Genomic DNA, 16,989 nt, shown 5'->3' with positions numbered 1-16,989 from the left:
TCTGGGAGGTGGAAGTTGCAGTGAGCTGAGATCACACCATTGCACTCCAGCCTGTATGACAAGAGCAAACCTCTGTCTTAAAAAAATTTTGCATAAATTTTATATGAGATGTCATTTTTCTCTAATTTTTGACTATTCTAAAATCCTGATATTTTCTCTAACTTGCTGCTATTCTAACATTCTGTCATTTGTGAAATATACCAGGGTGTCCTGCAGGTACCGTGGAACTTAATATAAAACAATATTAAATTAATTAAATATAAATAAAAAGCTTTTTTTTCCAGATGTGAGGTTATAGTAGCTTTAAAACGTGTGCCACACTTTATTTAAAACATTTTGTAATTACAAATCAGCACCATCACAAACTGCACTGAAAAGCAAATAAATAGTATATCTCAATTTTTAGCTGATTGAATTTCTTTTCTTTTCTTTTTAGAATGAAATCTCACACTATCTCTTTGGCTGGAGTGCAGTGGTGCAATCGTAGCACACTGCAACCCCCTGCCTCCCAGGTTCAAGTGTTTATTCTTCCGCAGCTTCTTGAATAGCTGAGAATACAGATGCACACCACCACACCTGATGGATTTTTAGCATATTGGCCACACTTGTCTCAAGCTCCAGACCTCAAGTACTCTGCCTGCCTTGGCCTCCAAAAGTACTGGAATTACATGTGTGAATCACCATGCTTGGCCCCTGATTGAAATTCTAATTCAAAAAAATCCCTCTTGCAAAACCTTATTTTCTATATTATATTTTTGATGAGTTTCTTTATATGTCTCATAATTAAAGAAAATGGTATAATTTTAATGTATTTTCTTATAATTGAAAATGAATTTATTTTTATTAATCTGTAATTAAAATAGTAGGTATATTTAGAATGTTATTTTGGTGTGTGTAAACATGATTAGAAATTTCTTTAAAAAACTAATTTGGATAATTAATTACATTAGTTGATTGTACTTGTGTTATTTTCCTCAGGATTTTCTTTTCTTTTCTTTTATTATTATTATAATTTAAGCTTTAGGGTACATGTGCACAATGTGCAGGTTAGTTACATATGTATACATGTGCCAAGCTGGTGTGCTGCACCTATTAACTCGTCATTTAACATTAGATATATCTCCTAATGCTATCCCTCCCCACTGCCCCCACCCCACAACATTCCCCAGAGTGTGATGTTCTCCTTCCTGTGTCCATGTGTTCTCATTGTTCAATTCCCACCTATGAGTGAGAACATGCAGTGTTTGCTTTTTTGTCCTTGCGATAGTTTACTGAGAATGCTGATTTCCCATTTCATTCATGTCCCTACAAAGTACATGAACTCATTATTTTTTATGGCTGCATAGTATTCCATGGTGTATATGTGCCACATTTTCTTAATCCAGTCTATCGTTGTTGGACATTTGGGTTGGTTCCAAGTCTTTGCTATTGTGAATAGTGCCACAATAAACATACATGTGCATGTGTCTTTATAGCAGCATGATTTATATTCCTTTGGGTATATACTCAGTAATGGGATGGCTGGGTCAAATGGTATTTCTAGATCTAGATCCATGAGGAATCGCCACACTGACTTCCACAATGGTTGAACTAGTTTACAGTCCCACCAACAGTGTAAAAGTTTTCATATTTCTCCACATCCTCTCCAGCACCTGTTGTTTCCTGACTTTTTAATGATTGCCATTCTAACTGGTATGAGATGGTATCTCATGGTGGTTTTGATTTGCATTTCTCTGATGGCCAGTGATGGTGAGCATTTTTTCATGTGATTTTTGGCTGCATAAGTGTCTTGTTTTGAGAAGTGTCTGTTCATGTCCTTTGCCCACTTTTTGATGGGGTTGTTTGTTTTTTTCTTGTAAATTTGTTTGAGTTCATTGTAGATTCTGGATATTAGCCCTTTGTCAGATGAGTAGGTTGTGAAAATTTTCTCTCATTTTGTAGGTTGCCTGTTCACTCTGATGGTAGTTTCTTTTGCAGGGCAGAAGTTCTTTAGTTTAATTAGATCCCATTTGTCAGTTTTGGCTTTTGTTGCCATTGCTTTTGGTGTTTCAGACATGAAGTCCTTGCTCATGCCTATGTCCTGAATGGTAATGCCTAGGTTTTCTTCTAGGTTTTTATGGTTTTAGGTGTAACGTTTAAGTCTTTATTCCATTTTGAATTAATTTTTGTATAAGGTGTAAAGAAGGGATCCAATTTCAGTTTTCTACATATGATAGCCAGTTTTCCCAGCACCATTTATTACTAGGGAATCCTCTCCCCATTGCTTGTTTTTCTCAGGTTTGTCAAAGATCAGATAGTTGTAGATACGCGGCATTATATCTGAGGGCTTTGTTCTGTTCCATTGATCTATATCTCTGTTTTGGTACCAGTACCGTGCTCTTTTGGTTACTGTAGCCTTGTAGTATAGTTTGAAGTCAGGTAGCGTGATGCCTCCAGCTTTGTTCTTTTGGCGATGCAGGCTCTTGTTTGGTTCCAAATGAACTTTAAAGTAGTTTTGTCCAATTCTGTGAAGAAAGTCATTGGTAGTTCAATGGGAATGGCATTGAATCAATAAATTACCTTGGGCAGTGTGGCCATTTTCACGATATTGATTCTTCCTACCCATGACTATGGAATGTTCTTCCATTTCTTTGTACTCTATTATTTCATTGAGCAGTGGTTTGTAGTTCTCCTTGAAGAGGTCCTTTGTAAGTTGGATTCCTAGGTATTTTAATCTCTTTGAAGCAATTGTGAATGGGAGTTCATTCATCATTTGGCTCTCTGTTTGTCTGTTATTGGTGTATAAGAATGTTTGTGATTTTTGTACATTGATTTTGTATCCTGGGACTTTGCTGAAGTTGCTTATCTGCTTAAGGAAATTTTGGGCTGAGACAATGGGGTTTTCTAGATATACAATCATGTCATGTGCAAACAGGGACAATTTAACTTCCTCTTTTCCTAATTGAATACGTTTTACTTCCTTCTCCTGCCTAATTGCCCTGGCCAGAACTTCCAACACTATGTTGAATAGGAGTGGTGAGAGAGGGCATTCCTGTCTTGTGCCAGTTTTCAAAGGGAATGCTTCCAGTTTTTGCCCATTCAGTATGATATTGGCTGTGGGTTTGTCATAGAGAGCTCTTATTATTTTGAAATATGTCACATCAATACCTAATTTATTGAGAGTTTTTAGCATGAAGGGCTGTTTAATTTTGTCAAAGGCCTTTTCTGCATCTATTGAGATAATCATGTGGTTTTTGTCTTTGGTTCTGATTATATGCTGGATTACATTTATTGATTTGTGTATATTGAACCAGTCTTGCATCCCAGGGATGAAGCCCACTTGATCATGATGGATAAGCTTTTTGACGTGCTGCTGCATTCACTTTGCCAGTATTTTATTGAGGATTTTTGCATCAATGTTCATCAAGGATATTGGTCTAAAATTCTCTTTTTTGGTTGTGTCTCTGCCCGGCTTTGGTACCAGGATGATGCTGGCCTCATAAAATGAGTTAGGGAGGATTCCCTCTTTTTCTATTGATTGGAATAGTTTCAGAAGGAATGATACCAGTTCCTCCTTGTACCTCTAGTAGAATTCGTCTGTGAATCCATCTGGTCCTGGACTCTTTATGGTTGGTAAGCTATTGATTATTGCCACAATTTCAGAGCCTGTTATTGGTCTATTCAGAGATTCAACTTCTTCCTGGTTTAGTCTTGTGAGGGTGTATGTGTCAAGGAATTTATCCATTTCTTCTAGATTTTCTAGTTCATTTGCATAGAGGTGTTTGTAGTATTCTCTGATGGTAGTTTGTATTTCTATGGGATCGGTGGTGATATCTCCTTTATCATTTTTTATTGTGTCTATTTGATTCTTCTGTCTTTTCTTCATTAGTCTTGCTAATGGTCTATCAATTTTGTTGATCTTTTCAAAAAACCAGCTCCTGGATTCATTAAGTTTTTGAAGGATTTTTTGTGTCTCTATTTCCTTCAGTTCTGCTCTGATTTTAGTTATTTCTTGCCTTCTGCTAGCTTTTGAATGTGTTTGCTCTTGCTTTTCTAGTTCTTTTAATTGTGATGTTAGGGTGTTAATTTTGGATCTTTCCTGCTTTCTCTTGTGGGCATTTAGTGCTATAAATTTCCCTCTACATTCTGCTTTGAATGTGTCCCAGAGATTCTGGTATTTTGTGTCTTTGTTCTCATTAGTTTCAAAGAACATCTTTATTTCTGCCTTCATTTTATTATGTACCCAGTAGTCATTCAGAAGCAGGTTGTTCTATTTCCATGTAGTTGAGCAGTTTTCAGTGAGTTTCTTAATCCTGAGTTCTAGTTTGATTGCACTGTGGTCTGAGAGACAGTTCGTTATAATTTTTGTTCTTTTACATTTGCTGAGGAGAGCTCTACTTCCAACTATTCAATTTTGGAATAGGTGTTGTGTGGTGCTGAAAAAGTGTATATTCTGTTGACTTGTGGGGGGAGAGTTCTGTAGATATCTATTAGGTCCACTTGGTGCAGAGCTGAGTTCAATTCCTGGATATCCTTGTTAACTTTCTGTCTCATTGATCTGTCTAATGTTGACAGTGGGGTGTTAAAGTCTCCCATTATTATTGTGTGGGGGTCTCAGTCTCTTTGTAGGTCACTCAGGACTTGCTTTATGACTCTTGCTGCTCCTGTATTGGGAGCATATATATTTAGGATAGGTAGCTCTTCTTGTTGAATTGATCTCTTTACCATTATGTAATGGTCTTCTTTGTCTCTTTTGATCTTTGTTGGTTTAAAGTCTGTTTTATCAGAGACTAGGATTGCAACCCCTGCCTTTTTTTTGTTTTCCATTTGCTTGATAGATCTTCCTCCATCCTTTTATTTTGAGCCTATGTGTATCTCTGCACGTGAGATGGGTTTCCTGAATACAGCACACTGATGGGTTTTGACTCTTTATCCAATTTGCCAATCTGTGTCTTTTAATTGGATCATTTAGTCCACTTATATTTAAAGTTAATATTGTTATGTGTGAATTTGATCCTGTCATTATGATGTGAGCTGGTTATGTTGCTCATTAGTTGATGCAGTTTCTTCCTAGCCTAATGGTCTTTGCAATTTGGCATGATTTTGCTGTGGCTGGTACCGGTTGTTCCTTTCCATGTTTACTGCTTCCTTTAGGAGCCTTACAAGGTAGGCCTTGTGGTGACAAAATCTCTCAGCATTTGCTTGTCCGTAAAGTATTTTATTTCTCCTTCACTTATGAAGCTTAGTTTAGCTGGTTGTGAAATTCTGGGTTGAAAATTCTTTTCTTTAAGAATGTTGAATATTGGGGAGGGAGGAGCCAAGATGGCCGAATAGGAACAGCTCCGGTCTACAGCTCCCAGCGTGAGCGACACAGAAGACGGGTGATTTCTGCATTTCCATCTGAGGTACCGGGTTCATCTCACTAGGGAGTGCCAGACAGTGGTCGCAGGCCAGTGGGTGCGCATACCGTGCGCGAGCCGAAGCAGGGCGAGGCATTGCCTCACCTGGGAAGTGCAACGGGTCAGGGAGTTCCCTTTCCGAGTCAAAGAAAGGGGTGACGGACGCACCTGGAAAACTCGGGTCACTCCCACCCGAATATTGCGCGTTTCAGACCGGCTTAAAAAACGGCGCACCACGAGACTATATCCCACACCTGGCTCGGAGGGTCCTACGCCCTCGGAATCTCGCTGATTGCTAGCACAGCAGTCTGAGATCAAACTGCAAGGCGGCAGCGAGGCTGGGGGAGGGGCGCCCGCCATTGCCCAGGCTTGATTAGGTAAACAAAGCAGCCAGGAAACTCCAACTGGGTGGAGCCCACCACAGCTCACGGAGGCCTGCCTGCCTCTGTAGGCTCCACCTCTGGGGGCAGGGCACAGACAAACAAAAAGACAGCAGTAACCTCTGCAGACTTAAATGTCCCTGTCTGACAGCTTTGAAGAGAGCAGTGGTTCTCCCAGCACGCAGCTGGAGATCTGAGAACGGGCAGACTGCCTCAAGTGGGTCCCTAACCCCTGACCCCCGAGCAGCCTAACTGGGAGGCACCCCCCAGCAGGGGCACACTGACACCTCACAGGGCAGGGTATTCCAACAGACCTGCAGCTGAGGGTCCTGTCTGTTAGAAGGAAAACTAACAAACAGAAAGGACATCCACACCGAAAACCCATCTGTGCATCACCATCATCAAAGACCAAAAGTAGATAAAACCACAAAGATGGGGAGAAAACAGAACAGAAAAACAGGAAACTCTAAAATGCAGAGCGCCTCTCCTCCTCCAAAGGAACGCAGTTCCTCACCAGCAACGGAACAAAGCTGGATGGAGAATGATTTTGACGAGCTGAGAGAAGAAGGCTTGAGACGATCAAATTACTCTGAGCTACGGGAGGACATTCAAACCAAAGGCAAAGAAGTTGAAAACTTTGAAAAAAATTTAGAAGAATGTATAACTAGAATAACCAATACAGAGAAGTGCTTAAAGGAGCTGATGGAGCTGAAAACCAAGGCTCGAGAACTACGTGAAGAATGCAGAAGCCTCAGGAGCCGATGCGATCTACTGGAAGAAAGGGTATCAGCAATGGAAGATGAAATGAATGAAACTAAGCGAGAAGGGAAGTCTAGAGAAAAAAGAATAAAAAGAAATGAGCAAAGCCTCCAAGAAATATGGGACTATGTGAAAAGACCAAATCTACGTCTGATTGGTGTACCTGAAAGTGATGCGGAGAATGAAACCAAGTTGGAAAACACTCTGCAGGATATTATCCAGGAGAACTTCCCCAATCTAGCAAGGCAGGCCAACGTTCAGATTCAGGAAATACAGAGAACGCCACAAAGATACTCCTCGAGAAGAGCAACTCCAAGACACATAATTGTCAGATTCACCAAAGTTGAAATGAAGGAAAAAATGTTAAGGGCAGCCAGACAGAAAGGTCGGGTTACCCTCAAAGGGAAGCCCATCAGACTAACAGCGGATCTCTCGGCAGAAACCCTACAAGCCAGAAGAGAGTGGGGGCCAATATTCAACATTCTTAAAGAAAAGAATTTTCAACCCAGAATTTCGTATCCAGCCAAACTAAGCTTCATAAGTGAAGGAGAAATAAAATACTTTACAGACAAGCAAATGCTGACCGATTTTGTCACCACCAGGCCTGCCCTAAAAGAGCTCCTGAAGGAAGCGCTAAATATGGAAAGGAACAACCGGTAGCAGCTGCTGCAAAATCATGCCAAAATGTAAAGACCATCAAGACTAGGAAGAAACTGCATCAACTAACGAGCAAAATCACCAGCTAACATCATAATGACAGGATCAAATTCACACATAACAATATTAACTTTAAATGTAAATGGACTAAATTCTCCAATTAAAAGACACAGACTGGCAAGTTGGATAAAGAGTCAAGACCCATCAGTGTGCTGTATTCAGGAAACCCATCTCACGTGCAGAGACACACATAGGCTCAAAATAAAAGGATGGAGGAAGATCTACCAAGCAAATGGAAAACAAAAAAAGGCCGGGGTTGCAATCCTAGTCTCTGATAAAACAGACTTTAAACCAACAAAGATCAAAAGAGACAAAGAAGGCCATTACGTAATGGTAAAGGGATCAATTCAACAAGAGGAGCTAACTATCCTAAATATTTATGCACCCAATACAGGAGCACCCAGATTCATAAAGCAAGTCCTGAGTGACCTACAAGCAGACTTAGACTCCCACACATTAATAATGGGAGACTTTAACACCCCACTGTCAACATTAGACAGATCAACGAGACAGAAAGTCAACAAGGATACCCAGGAATTGAACTCAGCTCTGCACCAAGCGGACCTAATAGACATCTACAGAACTCTCCACCCCAAATCAACAGAATATACATTTTTTTCAGCACCACACCACACCTATTCCAAAATTGACCACATAGTTGGAAGTAAAGCTCTCCTCAGCAAATGTAAAAGAACAGAAATTATAACAAACTATCTCTCAGACCACAGTGCAATCAAACTAGAACTCAGGATTAAGAATCTCAAAGCCGCTCAACTACATGGAAACTGAACAACCTTCTCCTGAATGACTGCTGGGTACATAACGAAATGAAGGCAGAAATAAAGATGTTCTTTGAAACCAACGAGAACAAAGACACAACATACCAGAATCTCTGGGACGCATTCAAAGCAGTGTGCAGAGGGAAATTTATAGCACTAAATGCCCACAAGAGAAAGCAGGAAAGATCCAAAATTGACACCCTAACATCACAATTAAAAGAACTAGAAAAGCAAGAGCAAACACATTCAAAAGCTAGCAGAAGGCAAGAAATAACTAAAATCAGAGCAGAACTGAAGGAAATAGAGACACAAAAAACCCTTCAAAAAATTAATGAATCCAGGAGCTGGTTTTTTGAAAGGATCAACAAAATTGATAGAGCGCTAGCAAGACTAATAAAGAAAAAAAGAGAGAAGAATCAAATAGACGCAATAAAAAATGATAAAGGGGATATCACCACCGATCCCACAGAAATACAAACTACCATCAGAGAATACTACAAACACCTCTACGCAAATAAACTAGAAAATCTAGAAGAAATGGATACATTCCTCGACACATACACTCTCCCAAGACTAAACCAGGAAGAAGTTGAATCTCTGAATAGACCAATAACAGGAGCTGAAATTGTGGCAATAATCAATAGTTTACCAACCAAAAAGAGTCCAGGACCAGATGGATTCACAGCTGAATTCTACCAGAGGTACAAGGAGGAACTGGTACCATTCCTTCTGAAACTATTCCAATCAATAGAAAAAGAGGGAATCCTCCCTAACTCATTTTATGAGGCCAGCATCATTCTGATACCAAAGCCTGGCAGAGACGCAACCAAAAAAGAGAATTTTAGACCAATATCCTTGATGAACATTGATGCAAAAATCCTCAATAAAATACTGGCAAACCGAATCCAGCAGCACATCAAAAAGCTTATCCACCATGATCAAGTGGGCTTCATCCCTGGGATGCAAGGCTGGTTCAACATACGCAAATCAATAAATGTAATCCAGCATATAAACAAAGCCAAAGACAAAAACCACATGATTATCTCAATAGATGCAGAAAAAGCCTTTGACAAAATTCAACAAGCCTTCATGCTAAAAACTCTCAATAAATTAGGTATTGATGGGACATATTTCGAAATAATAAGAGCTATCTATGACAAACCCACAGCCAATATCATACTGAATGGGCAAAAACTGGAAGCATTCCCTTTGAAAACTGGCACAAGACAGGGATGCCCTCTCTCACCGCTCCTATTCAACATAGTGTTGGAAGTTCTGGCCAGAGCAATCAGGCAGGAGAAGGAAATAAAGGGTATTCAATTAGGAAAAGAGGAAGTCAAATTGTCCCTGTTTGCAGACGACATGATTATCTAGAAAACCCCATCGTCTCAGCCCAAAATCTCCTTAAGCTGATAAGCAACTTCAGCAAAGTCTCAGGATACAAAATCAATGTACAAAAATCACACGCATTCTTATACACCAACAACAGACAAACAGAGAGCCAAATCATGAGTGAACTCCCATTCACAATTGCTTCAAAGAGAATAAAATACCTAGGAATCCAACTTACAAGGGATGTGAAGCACCTCTTCAAGGAGAACTACAAACCACTGCTCAAGGAAATAAAAGAGGATACAAACAAATGGAAGAACATTCCTTGCTCATGGGTAGGAAGAATCAATATCGTGAAAATGGCCATACTGCCCAAGGTAATTTACAGATTCAATGCCATCCCCATCAAGCTACCAATGACTTTCTTCACAGAATTGGAAAAAACTACTTCAAAGTTCATATGGAACCAAAAGAGAGCCCACATCGCCAAGTCAATCCTAAGCCAAAAGAACAAAGCTGGAGGCATCACACTACCTGACTTCAAACTATACTACAAGGCTACAGTAACCAAAACAGCATGGTACTGGTACCAAAACAGAAATATAGATCAATGGAACAGAACATAGCCCTCAGAAATAACGCCGCTTACCTACAACTATCTGATCTTTGACAAACCTGAGAAAAACAAGCAATGGGGAAAGGATTCCCTATTTAATAAATGGTGCTGGGAAAACTGGCTAGCCATATGTAGAAAGCTGAAACTGGATCCCTTCCTTACACCTTATACAAAAATCAATTCAAGATGGATTAAAGATTTAAACGTTAGTCCTAAAACCATAAAAACCGTAGAAGAAAACCAAGGCATTACCATTCAGGACATAGGCGTGGGCAAGGACTTCATGTCCAAAACACCAAAAGCAATGGCAACAAAAGACAAAATTGACAAATGGGATCTAATTAAACTAAAGAGCTTCTGCACAGCAAAAGAAACTACCATCAGAGTGAATAGGCAACCTACAACATGGGAGAAAATTTTCGCAACCTACTCATCTGACAAAGGGCTAATATCCAGAATCTACAGTGAACTCAAACAAATTTACAAGAAAAAAACAAACAACCCCATCACAAAGTGGGCTAAGGACATGAACAGGCACTTCTCAAAAGAAGACATTTATGCAGCCAAAAAACACATGAAAAAATGCTCATCACTGGCCATCAGAGAAATGCAAATCAAAACCACTATGAGATATCATCTCACCCCAGTTAGAATGGCAATCATTAAAAAGTCAGGAAACAACAGGTGCTGGAGAGGATGTGGAGAAATAGGAACACTTTTACACTGTTGGTGGGACTGTAAACTAGTTCAACCATTGTGGAAGTCAGTGTGGCGATTCCTCAGGGATCTAGAACTAGAAATACCATTTGACCCAGCCATCCCATTACTGGGTATATACCCAAATGACTATAAATCATGCTGCTATAAAGACACATGCACACGTATGTTTATTGCGGCATTATTCACAATAGCAAAGACTTGGAACCAACCCAAATGTCCAACAATGATAGACTGGATTAAGAAAATGTGGCACATATACACCATGGAATACTATGCAGCCATAAAAAATGATGAGTTCATATCCTTTGTAGGGACATGGATGAAATTGGAAACCATCATTCTCAGTAAACTATCGCAAGAACAAAAAACCAAACACCACATGTTCTCACTCATAGGTGGGAATTGAACAATGAGATCACATGGACACAGGAAGGGGAATATCATACTCTGGGGACTGTGGTGGGGAGGGGGGAGGGGGGAGGGATAGCATTGGGAGATATACCTAATGCTAGATGACGAGTTAGTGGGTGCAGCGCACCAGCATGGCACATGTATACATATGTAACTAACCTGCACAATGTGCACATGTACCCTAAAACTTAAAGTATAATAAAAAATAAAAATATAATAAAAAAATAAAAAATAAAAATAAATAAAAAAATAAAATAAATAAATAAATAAATAAATAAATAAATAAATAAATAAAGAATGTTGAATATTGGCCCCCACCCTCTTCTGGCTTGTAGAGTTTCTGCCGAGAGATCTGCTATTAGTCTGATGGGCTTCCCTTTGTGGGTAATCTGACCTTTCTCTCTGGCTGCCCTTAATATTTTTTCCTTCATTTCAACTTTGATGAATCTGACAATTATGTGTCTTGGAGTTGCTCTTCTCGAGGATTATCTTTGTGGTGTTCTCTGTATTTCCTGAATCTGAATGTTGGCCTGCCTTGCTAGATTGGGGAAGTTCTCCTGGATAATATCCTGCAGAGTGTTTTCCAACTTGGTTCCATTCTCCCCATCATTTTCAGGTACACCAATCAGATGTAGATTTGGTCTTTTCACGTAGTCCCATATTTCTTGGAGGCTTTGTTCATTTCTTTTTATTCTTTTTTCTCTAAACTTCTCTTCTCCCTTCATTTCACTCATTTCATCTTCCATCACTGATACCCTTTCTTCCAGTTGATTACATTGGCTCCTGAGGCTTCTGCATTCTTCACGTAGTTCTCAAGCCTTGGCTTTCAGCTTCATCAGCTCCTTTAAGCACTTCTCTGTGTTGGTTATTCTAGTTATAGATTCGTCTAAATTTTTTTCAAAGTTTTTAACTTCTTTGCTTTTGGTTTGAATTTCCTCCTGTAGCTTGGAGTAGTTTGATTGTCTGAAGCCTTCTTCTCTCAACTCGTCGAAGTCATTGTCCATCCAGCTTTGTTCCAGTGCTGGTGAGGAACCGCATTCCTTTGGAGGAGGAGAGGTGCTCTGCTTTTTAGAGTTCCCAGTTTTTCTGCTCTGTTTTTTTCCCATTTTTGTGGCTTTATCAACTTTTGGTCTTTGATGATGGTGATGTGCAGATGGGTTTTTGGTGTGGATATCCTTTCTGTTTGTTAGTTTTCCTTCTAACAGACAGGACCCTCAGCTGCAGGTCTGTTGGAATTTGCTAGAGGTTCACTCCAGACCCTGTTTACCTGGGTATCAGCAGCGGTGGCTGCAGAACAGCAGATTTTCGTGAACCGCAAATGCTGCTGTCTGATCGTTCCTCTAGAAGTTTTGTCTCAGAGGAGTACCTGGCCATGTGAGGTGTCAGTCTGCCCCTACTGAGGCGTGCCTCCCAGTTAGGCTGCTTGGGCATCAGGGGTCAGAGACCCACTTGAGGAGGCAGTCTGCCCATTCTCAGATCTCCAGTTGCGTGCTGGGAGAACCATTGCTCTCTTCAAAGCTGTCCGACAGGGACATTTAAGTCTGCAGAGATTACTGCTGTCTTTATGTTTGTCTGTGCCCTGCCCCCAGAGGTGGCGCATACAGAGGCAGGCAGGCCTCGAGCTGTGGTGGGTTCCAACCAGTTTGAGCTTCCCAGCTGCTTTGTTAACCTAAGCAAACTTCAGCAATGGCGGGCGCCCCTCTACCAGGCTTGCTGCAGCCTTGCAGTTTGATCTCAGGCTGCTGTGCTAGCAATCAGCAAGACTCTGTGGGCGTAGGATCCTCTGAGCCATGTGTGGGATATAATCTCCTGGTGTGCCATTTTTTAAGCCCACTGGAAAAGTGCCGTATTAGGGTGGCAGTAACCCGATTTTCCAGGTGCCGTCTGTCACCCCTTTCTTTGACTAGGGAAGGGAACTCCCTGACCCCTTGAAATTCCTGAGTGAGGCAATGCCTTGCCCTGCTTCAGCTTGTGCACGGTGCACTGTACCCACTGACGTGTGCCCACTATCTGGCACTCCCTAGTGAGATGAACTGGGTACCTCAGATGGAAATGCAGAAATCACCGGTCTTCTCCATGACTCATGCTGGGAGCTGTAGACCGGAGCTGTTCCTTTTCAGCCATTTGGCTGCCCTCCAGGATTTTCTTTTGTAAGAAAACTCAAAATTGCTTCAAGATACATTGAGATGTTCAATTATGTGAAATAAACTTAAAGGTATTTTCTTTGAAAAGGAAGTTTTTATAACCTATCTTTTCTACTAACAATATGTGATTATTTTTTCTAACATATGAGAAATTAATTTTTTTCATCTTCCCTGCACCTAAAGTTCACCTGCAATATATGACAAGCAAAGAACTGCTAACAGAGAAGGCTGTTCTAGTCTGTAAGTCACCCATTACCATAAACTCTGGTTTTGAGCTACTTGCAGCAGCAGCTATTGGCTGTGTAAAAAATCTCACATTGATGCTACACTGTTTGACTGAAACATATTACATAGACAAAGCAAAAACTGTGAGTATTTTAAATTATAAAGCAGTTTTGTTCATTAATCACACTTTTGTTTCAAATTCTATTATTTCATTTAGAAAAATTAACTCTTTTTTTTGTTTGTTTTTGGTCAACTAGTTTACTATTTTGGAGTCATCAGGTATATAATTAAAACCATTTAAGTAAGAGATCATTAATTTTTTAATAAGCATGTATTTCTTAACTTCTCTTCTATACTTGGTTTTAGTACTTTACCACAGTGGGTTTTATTTAGTCATATGTGAAAAAAAAAATTAACCCTTTAGAATAACAAGAAACCAAATGTAATGCTACAAAAAGTTTATATTTAAAATGTATTCATTAAAAAGATTTTCATAACCCAAACTTTATAGTTGCTCAATTTATTTTACTTATTTTCCGGGTGGTGTTTTTTTAAACATCATAATGTGAGAAGAGAACATTTGAGTGCATTTTATTACTTTTAAATGTCCATATTAATTAAACAAAATGGGTAGCAATGTTGAAATCTTACACAAAACTGAAATTCAGAGTGGGAACCAATGTAAGTAAGTTAACAAACGATAACCTGAAATTTAGTTTATTTCAAGAGAAACCTGAGAGTTAAGAATATAATTAACAAAGCATTCTGTACAGATATTTAATTGGAAATGTGAAATTATATTTCTTTATATTTTTTCTCTGTGAGTATATTTTTTAATACATTGTAGGAGTTTCTAGCTAAACTCACTCAAAATTTCAGATGTTTATGTGTTCTGTAGGATCTACGTAGAGAGAAGAATTTCCTTTTTGAAAACACTTCTTTTTGTTTAACTATTGTATTGGAATAGTAAATATATATTTTCAAACGAGTTTTTTAAACAAACAAAAAAATAGTGTTTGTTTAAACTATTTAGCCACTGTTTTCCTGTGATTAATATATATTTTCAAATATATAAGAGGACATGCAGTAAAAACTGTGAACTTGTCACCAATAATATATTTCTGGTCCAGAGATTTTCTTTTAGGTATATGCACATCTTCAAATGCTTAGCTATTTTTTTTTATGGAAATGAGCATAAGCAATATACAATATGGTTCACCTTGTTTTGTACTTAGTCACACACCTGTCAATACATGAAGATCTGTTTAATTCTGTTTTGAAGCTACATAACTTGAAATTCAATATGCTCTAATTTATGCAATCCACCTGTAAGATGGAGTGATGTGTAAGTTGTATTCTGTTTTACAAAAAGTAGCATTTACAATTTTCACAGGTATTTTAAAGACACCATCTAATTGACTTCTTCTCACAATAAAACTGTGAAGATATATAAAGCAGTTATCACTATCAGCTGAGGAAGAAAGTGATATTTATGTGAAGGTTATAGTTTTTATGAGTCAGAACAATAATTTAAATGAAGTGCTCCATTAAAACTGAGAAAACGCTAATGTTCTATTTATATAAAGTTCTGATGGAAGTGTATTGGATACACTTATTTTAAGTGCAAAAGTTTTTTAATATGTAAAGTCATAACAATTAATGCTAAGTCTCTGTTTAACACATGATAATTTAATATTATATCATCGTGTATGACTCTTTCTAAGAAAATTGTTGCAAAAACAATGCCACTAAAAATGTGGATTTAAAAAGTCTGTATGCAATAGTCTTTATGGTGGCTCACATTGCTGATGTAAAAGTTTAAAGTACTCTTTCAAAATGGCTGTGTTAGCCTCATAGAATAAATTTCACAGCCTGATTAAGAGAACAATGGGTAAAATCATTATTTTTGTTGCATAAGCATTATTTTTTCTTAGCTTGTGAAGCACTCAGTGAGCAGGAATATCTGCCCTCTGTTGGATCCTGCCCACTAAAAAATTGGTGGGACTCAGAGAAGTTGGTGCTACTTTTCACATAAATTCTGTGATCTAGCAACTATATATAATCCTAGTCATCAGAAACAGTATTTCTACAATTGAAAAAACAGTGATAAAGATGATGATTGTTCAAAGATGAGGAACAAAATTGTGAGGTAAGTTTTAATTATATTTTTTTAATAGTCTGATAGTAAATACTGTTATTCTTCCTGAAATTAGTGTACTTTCATGAGATTTTTATCAGGACTGCTTTTGATGATACGGCTAGAATATGTGAGATACTATGACTGGCATGTTTACTGTGCTTGCTATCTAGTAACTTGAAATTTTAGTTAATAATATTTATTACTTTTTGTTTGTTTGTTTTCAAACCATGGTAGATATAATCACATTTGTATGACACGGAAATGCAATTCAGTCTTTGAATAATGAGAATTTTTTTTCTTTTTTTGAGATAGAGTCTCGTTCTGTCACCCAGGCTGGAGTGCAGTGATGTAGTCTCAGCTAACTGCAAGCTCTGCCTCCTGGGTTCACGCCATTCTCCTGCCTCAGCTTCCTGAGTAGCTGGGACTACAGGTGCCCACCATCACACCCGGCTATTTTGTTTTTGTATTTTTAGTAGGGATGGGGTTTCACTGTTAGCCAGGGTGATCTGCTGACCTCATGATCCACCCATCTCAGCCTCCCAAAGCACTGGGATTGCAGGCATGAACCACCATGCCAGGCCTTTTATTTTTAATAATTATATTTTCATTTTGTTTTTTAAAGTAGGCTTTTTTTTTTTTTTTACTGTTGTTCTGTCTGTGTTATATAAGCTGTGCTTATTTTTATGATTCTCTGCATATTTTTCTCAAATTCAGGTTTTTTCTGCTAAGGAAAAAAATCTTTTAAAAGAATCTGTGTAGTAACATTTTGGAACTCATTGAGGCCTATGGGGGAAAAAACAGAATAACCCTAGAGAAAAACTAGAAAGATGCTGTCTAGGAAACTGCTTTGTGATGTGTGGATTCAACTTACAGAGTTAAACTTTTCTTTTGATTCAGCAAGTTGGAAACACTCTTTTTGGAAAATCTGCAAAGGGACATTTTGCAGCTCATTGTTGCCTATGTGGCAAAAGAGAATCCCCAGATAAGAACTAGAAAGAAGCTATTTGTTAAACTGCTTTGAGGTATGTGGGTTCATCTCACAGAAGTAAACTTTTCTTTTGATTCAGCAGGTGGAAAACACTCTTTTTGGAGAATCTTCAAAGGGACATTTGGGAGTCCATTAAGGCCAATGGAAACAAACAAACAAACAAATAAACAAATATCTCCAGATAAAAACTAGAAAGAAGCTATGTGTGAAACTGCTTTTTGACGTGTGGATTCATCTTGCAGTGTTAAATCTATTTTTTTTTATTCAGCAGCCTGTAAACACTTCTTAGACAGTCTGTGAAGTGACATTTTGAGGACCATTCATGCCTATGGTGAAAAAAACAAGATAGCCCTGAATAAAAATTAGAAAGAAGCTATGTGTGAAACTGCTTTGTGATGTG

This window comes from Pan paniscus, chromosome Y, assembly GCF_029289425.2.
Source record: "Pan paniscus chromosome Y, NHGRI_mPanPan1-v2.0_pri, whole genome shotgun sequence".
NCBI classification, from domain to species: Eukaryota; Metazoa; Chordata; class Mammalia; order Primates; family Hominidae; genus Pan; species Pan paniscus.
This window is presented reverse-complemented; position numbering follows the sequence as displayed.